The sequence below is a fragment of the Lepisma saccharinum genome, chromosome 3 (assembly GCF_977018435.1).
Source record: "Lepisma saccharinum chromosome 3, izLepSacc3.1, whole genome shotgun sequence".
In the NCBI taxonomy this organism is placed as follows: Eukaryota; Metazoa; Arthropoda; class Insecta; order Zygentoma; family Lepismatidae; genus Lepisma; species Lepisma saccharinum.
In genome coordinates, this window is record NC_139231.1 from 119,229,769 (window position 1) to 119,235,994 (window position 6,226).

Genomic DNA, 6,226 nt, shown 5'->3' on the forward strand with positions numbered 1-6,226 from the left:
CTTGATCCGGTCGTGAGTGGGGGTGATGTGATAAGCATCACGCCCCTGACCGCCTTTACCCCCCCAGGGTTTCCCCCAGGTACCCATGTTATTCGACGAATGTGAAACACAACCGTATTTTCAGATGCTGACTGATACCAGGTGTAGAAGTATGAAACCGGAATTGGCCGATAGATGGTGCTAGCCGGCAGTGGAGGGCGTGGAAGATCGCGTAAGCAGCGCCAGCTGCTGCCAGCCACTCCCGAGGACGTTATATCGGAACACAGTAACCCGAGTGCCAGACAGAGGAAGGTGTTGCACACCCGGAACATGTCAAGTTTTGTGCCTACGAACTACGATTTGCGGACAGCATTGGTGTTCTGTTATAATTTGAATAAAACCGCCGCAGAATCGCATCGAATGCTCGTCGAAGCTTACGGCGAACATGCTCTCGGGAAAACACAGTGTTTCGAGTGGTTCAAGAAATTCAAAAGTGGCGATTTTGACTTGCGAAACGAGGAACGTGGGAAACCTCCGAAAAAGTTCGAAGACAACGAATTGCAAGCTAAAACCCGGTGAAACCGTTAACGCAGATCGCTACGAACAGCAAATGATCAATTTACATCGAGTATTACGTGACAAACGGCCGGAATATGAAGCAATGCAACACAAGGTCATCCTGCTCCATGGCAACGCCTCACCACACACAGCAAAATGGGTCCGGGAAACGATCAAGGCGTTCAAATGGGAGATACTAGGGCATGCGGCGTATTCTCCCGACTTGGCTCCTTGAGATTATCATCTATTTGCCTCACTGGGACACGCTCTTGCAGAACAGTGCTTCAATTCGTATGAAGATGTACGAACGTGGCTCGCGGACTGGTTCGCTTCAAAAGAAGAACGTTTTTTTTTTTTTTTTTGGCGTGGCATTTATAATCTGCCGGAAAGGTGAGAGAAATGTGTAACTAGCAATGGAGCTTACTTTGAATAAAATATTGTTTCTCAGTTGCAAACACCAGCCGTTTACTTCTTGCAAACAAATTCCGGTTTCATACTTCTACACCTGGTAACTGTATTGTGGAAGGTCCACTCTGAAAGAAGATGACCGACATACAGAAAAGTCTTGCAGTGTATTTTATGTAACATTGAAGTAAAAACAAAGAAAACTACATTAGCAGTTAATTGCTTTTATCCCTTTGCTTCAGTAGTTTAAACCACCAAACAATGGGTTTTATTGAATTATTCAACTAATTCTCGTTTATGAAAAATCAAGCTTTCATTTTCAGAGCAAAAAATATTTGTACGTCATTTTTCAAAACTTTTAGGTCATTTTTTTACTTTTTTTAGGTCATCAACTTTCGAGCTCTAGTTACTATCTTTATGACTAAATGTATAATTCATACCTGCTGGTTTTGTAAAGTCTAGATATACAATTTCTTTTCAAATAAAACCCACTGGAATCATCTACTTATAAACCATAATTAAAGAGGTTAATGAATCTTAATGTCAAGAAACATTTGCAATTTTATATTGATTCTCGTTTAAAAGCACATAACACAAAATCTCTTTGCATTATATGGAACCACATCACAGGCATACACAAGGAAATAAACTGACAATGCAATGAAGTGTCTGTGGATATCGTTAAGGGTACAAATCAAGAATTTACCTTGACTGGCGTTGGGAACTCACATAATAAACATCTCAGGATAGACAAACGTAGTGTTTGATTGATTTGCATTATTTTACATCACTTCTTGTGCCACTTTTGGCTAAATTGCGAAGATGGGGATGAGTGATGACATGATGAAATTGATGAATGGACACTCACAAATATCCATGCTCAAGTCAGTAATCGAACCCGGGACCCACAATTTGCTAACCACTCTGCCACGGGGGTCAGCTGCAGTGTTTGAACACAGCATATTTAATTCATTTTGTGGCAAACGGAAACCTTACCATCACAGACACTTGTGGTTATCATTTAATGCAGGTTTGAAGATAGAGAATACAGAGGAAGAGATGAGCTCAATTTAACTGAAAGACACATTTTGTATTCAAGAACTAAAATTTCTAATAGTGGTTATAAACAAACAATTTCTTAAGAGATACAATCAATATTGGGCACAGATTAAGTATAAAAAAATAGTTCAGTGACTGGGTAAAGTACAAATACAAATATGAAACAGGAGATGTAAGGCTCTTTCCTGTCCTCAATTTTAGCCATACTACAGTTGTCTTTACTCCTAGGTGCCTATTGATAAGAGGCTGTAAGTTGCAGAGCACTGGGGCTCTTCATTGTGATTTTATATTTTGTAGCAAATGTTCGAATCCTTGGTTTAAAACTCAAAAAACTACACAGTTTACTGATCAATCTTTTACCACACAACATCCAAAATTGATGTTAAACATGATCAAAGCTTAATGATATGTAGTTTGACTCGAAGGAATCATAAATTCCAACATCTAACAAAGAGTCATAGGGCTAACAAATTCCTCTAAAGTATATATAAGATTTCATTACTCCATACTACATGCAAAACAAATTTTACTTACCTTTACTCACTCTCTTAATCCTGTTTTGTTGGTTTGCTTGGTGCTGAATAGGCACGATATATAAACAACCCTAAGGCTACATGCAAGACAATCACGGATACAATTGCTGAATATACATTGCTCGGTATACTGTCCAATCCAAATATTCCTAAAATAAAAAGTACAGCATTAAAAACCAGCACAATATATGCACCAGCTACTGCAAAAACATCACAATGATTTATTACTGAACATTTGATGTGAATCTCAAGCCAGATTACATTTGATTTGGTCACATAGGGCTAATAGTTCTCAAGTTAATTTCCAAGCTGAGGGTTGTAATTCATTGGTTTTGATCCCACAGTTACATCTTGGGTACAGTTGGTGAATGTAGAGGAGACTTCAATAGAAGTTTTGACATATTTTTACTACTTTTCTGATACCATGTACATGCAATGATGCAAGACATAATTGGCACATGGCATCTATAATTATCACATAACATTGACAGTAAACACTCACCATCAAACAAATAAACTTTGCATCCAAAAAATGTTGCCACTGGTGTTGCAATAATTATTATGCAGTAAAAGAACACAGTTCGAAAAACCAAGAGTTCTGGAAGTTCCTGAAAATATAATTTACTTAATAACAATGACCAAAAAGTACACTTTACAGTTAGTGGCATGTTAAGCGTTAAAAAGGAATTAGAAGCAGTGTTTTTTGGGTGCATACAACTAGAATGGCATTAAAATAACACTTTTATATAATTTACTATAGACATGGCAATACTGGAATACCAGTATACCAGTACAATTTATGATAATTTACTGATATCTTTCTTTAACAAAAATATAGCACCACAGTTACATACACAAATTAATCTATCAACCTAAGATTTAAATGCCTTGCCTGCTATACCTCAGAAATTATTTACATTGCACAGTTTGCTGCGTTATCTTGCCATGTATCAGTTTGAACCTGTCATGTTTTGTTGTTTGTGAAAGATGGTGGTTCCTGTAAAAACAAGTCTGTATAAAATAGCTCTTCAGAGTGGGCTTCTGCACAGTTTCCACCAACACTAGAAGACAAGTGAAGCCAGTGGTTACCAAACTCCGACACAAGACGTCAGTTCAGGAGTGCATGTGTGAATGCATTGTTCAGTACACATCTTGGGTCTCTGACATTGTAATTTCTATCTTCTCTTCATCAAAGAAAAATAAGAATGAGTCTAAAATATTATCAAAGTTTTCTGAATTCCTTGATTCTTATGCAAATAGAACTTCTGCCTGATAAAAGTTATATTTCAGCACCCACTAAAAATCTGTCACTAGGTAGTCTAATGTTATTGCAAAACTTCTTCAATAGGGCATGCAAATAATATTAATGAATTACTCAAGCCCTCAGAGGGCAAATTCTTTTGCATTCGTCACCTGAAATACTTGATCCCTATATGTCAATTACCTTTCCCTCCCCTCCTCTGTGAATGCACCAACCAAGTTTTCAAATGCCTCTCATAAAGGAAGGTAAGCTCTGCCTGGCAGAGAACATAGCACATATCGTCTCCAGAACTCCTGTTGGTGGATGGAAGTACTAATGTGACAGCTCCCAAGATCTGCCAGCACAACAACAGAACAGTGGGTGGTGGGAACTGTGTCACGTTAAACCCTCTGGCTTGCACTGTCTCACAACACTGTTACAAAAATATAATTGAGAAATACATTTTCTGTTCCCCGTAAATGGCAGTTTGGCTCAAGGCTCTTATACTACGTAGTTCCAACAGTTTCTCTACATTGTCAATGGACAGGCTCCGACAGTAGTATTCTATTTTGTGAATAATGCATTAGACATATGGGTCATTCAAAAAAAAGGTAGAAACGATAAGATTTCACAAAAAAAAATTAAATTGTTGAAAATTTGTAAAAATAATGAAATACTATCCTTAAAAAACCAAATCAAATGCTAACCTTGGCCAAGATCATTTGCTCCTTATTTATTAGGAAAGTAAACATTGTAAATTTGGATTGTCCACGGATGGTACTTTCATCTCCATAGAGTAGATTTTAAAGCTCTGTGTCATTTCCCTTTTAAGCAACCAAACATTTTCTGTACAAAGACTTGAACTTTATTTCTTTTTTATCATAAAAAATTTCTTCCAAGTGAAAGATCTAACTTTCTCATGCTATTTCCTAGGACTTCCCCAATGGCGCAATGGTAGCGTCGTCATCTTGTAATCAAAGGGTCCCGGGTTCGATTCCCGGTGGAGCCACATAGTGGTTCGGATCCCACTTTAAACTGTAGGTCCAGTCCCGATTAGCCTTACTGTGCATAAAGTGGACTTAAAAACACCAAATCAATCCAAATCATGCTATTTCCTGTTAATACCTGCAGCATAGATGCTTTCTTCTTTGAGGAACCTTTTCTCTTTAAACATTTCGTTATCTGGCCCTTCATGACTTCACCAAACAAAAATCTTTTTTTCAAATACACTACAGGTGCTGACCAAGGCAGTTTTATTATAAACTAAAATCACTTTACACATGACGTTTCCACCCTATTATCTTCAGATGGAGAACTAAACTAGTTATTTTAGTTTAATAATAGTGTTTTTAATATGGAAATCAGGCTTAATAGTGTTGCCATTTTTTATTAGTTTCTTCAGGGGGATTCATAAAATTTGGGTTCCTAGACTATCCTTTGTTTTGGACCCTGCCCACATGATTATTGTTATTAACAATTTTGTTATCATGGTACTTAATTTTCACTAATTGCATGCTCTGTATTAACAACACGTGTAACCCTTCAAATATCACACATCTGATTAAAAATTATTCATTAATATTGAAACAATACACTTGGATTTAACATCACCTAAAACTGTTTCTGCAGACACTTGCACATTGCACACCGATGAATGAAAAGGAACCCACACTAGATTACGGTAACCACACTGGATGAGAACTGAGAAACAAATATATTGATTTCAACAGTCAGTATCCCTCCACTTGACTTTCAATTGTTGGCATTTGAAATGTTTACATTCGTTTCTTGGAGGAATACTAGTTCATATTCATAAAGAGTAAAAAAAGGAAGAAAGCATGTTGTAAAGTCCACATGGCAGGAAATGACACCACTACATTACAACAGAAAATTGGCTCAGCTGGTTTTTTCCCTCACCCTTCAATTTATTTCAGTGTTTTACTCAGAATTAAGAAAATTTAAGAGAGTTGTCAGTTTTGGCTTATTCATTTGGTGAACAAGAAAAGAAATAAATTTATTTGAATCTACAAGAACTCACTTTAAAAGGATAACTGGGTCTAAAATTACAAATACTTTTATTGATTAGGATTCAACAAATGAAAAACATGACCGTGGATAACACCCCTCTGTGAGGATCTCGGTCCACAGAGGAGACAAAATGTTTTCTTTTATTGTATTCCTCCATGGAAATACAAGTTAGGCAAACATAAATTTTCATATGAGTTCTGTACATAATGTTTATCACTCAAATCATAAAAGTTAATGATATCTAAAATTTCTATCCCTGAGAAGCACGTGATCTTGACAAAGTTCAGATATCAGAACTTAATCCCAAAAATCTCATACAAAAGGCAAGATAAGCACCTTGAACTGTCTGTTGATATCACAATGTTTTCCGTTCCATCCAATTTCCTGATGCGGAGTGAACTTACTTACTCCACGGCTCTACAGC

At 36.9% G+C, this 6,226-nt stretch overlaps 1 protein-coding gene across 1 annotated transcript in view; it reads right to left on the reverse strand.

The window, feature by feature from the left end:
• LOC145985363 (piRNA biogenesis protein EXD1-like) overlaps positions 1-2,666 on the reverse strand; it is a 28,430-nt gene extending 25,764 nt beyond the window's left edge. The window contains exon 1 of the mRNA XM_083119301.1: positions 2,536-2,666. The gene's annotated coding sequence lies outside the window, so the exon portion shown is untranslated. The remainder of the gene's footprint in view (positions 1-2,535) is intronic.
• Between the last annotated feature and the right edge of the window lie 3,560 nt (positions 2,667-6,226).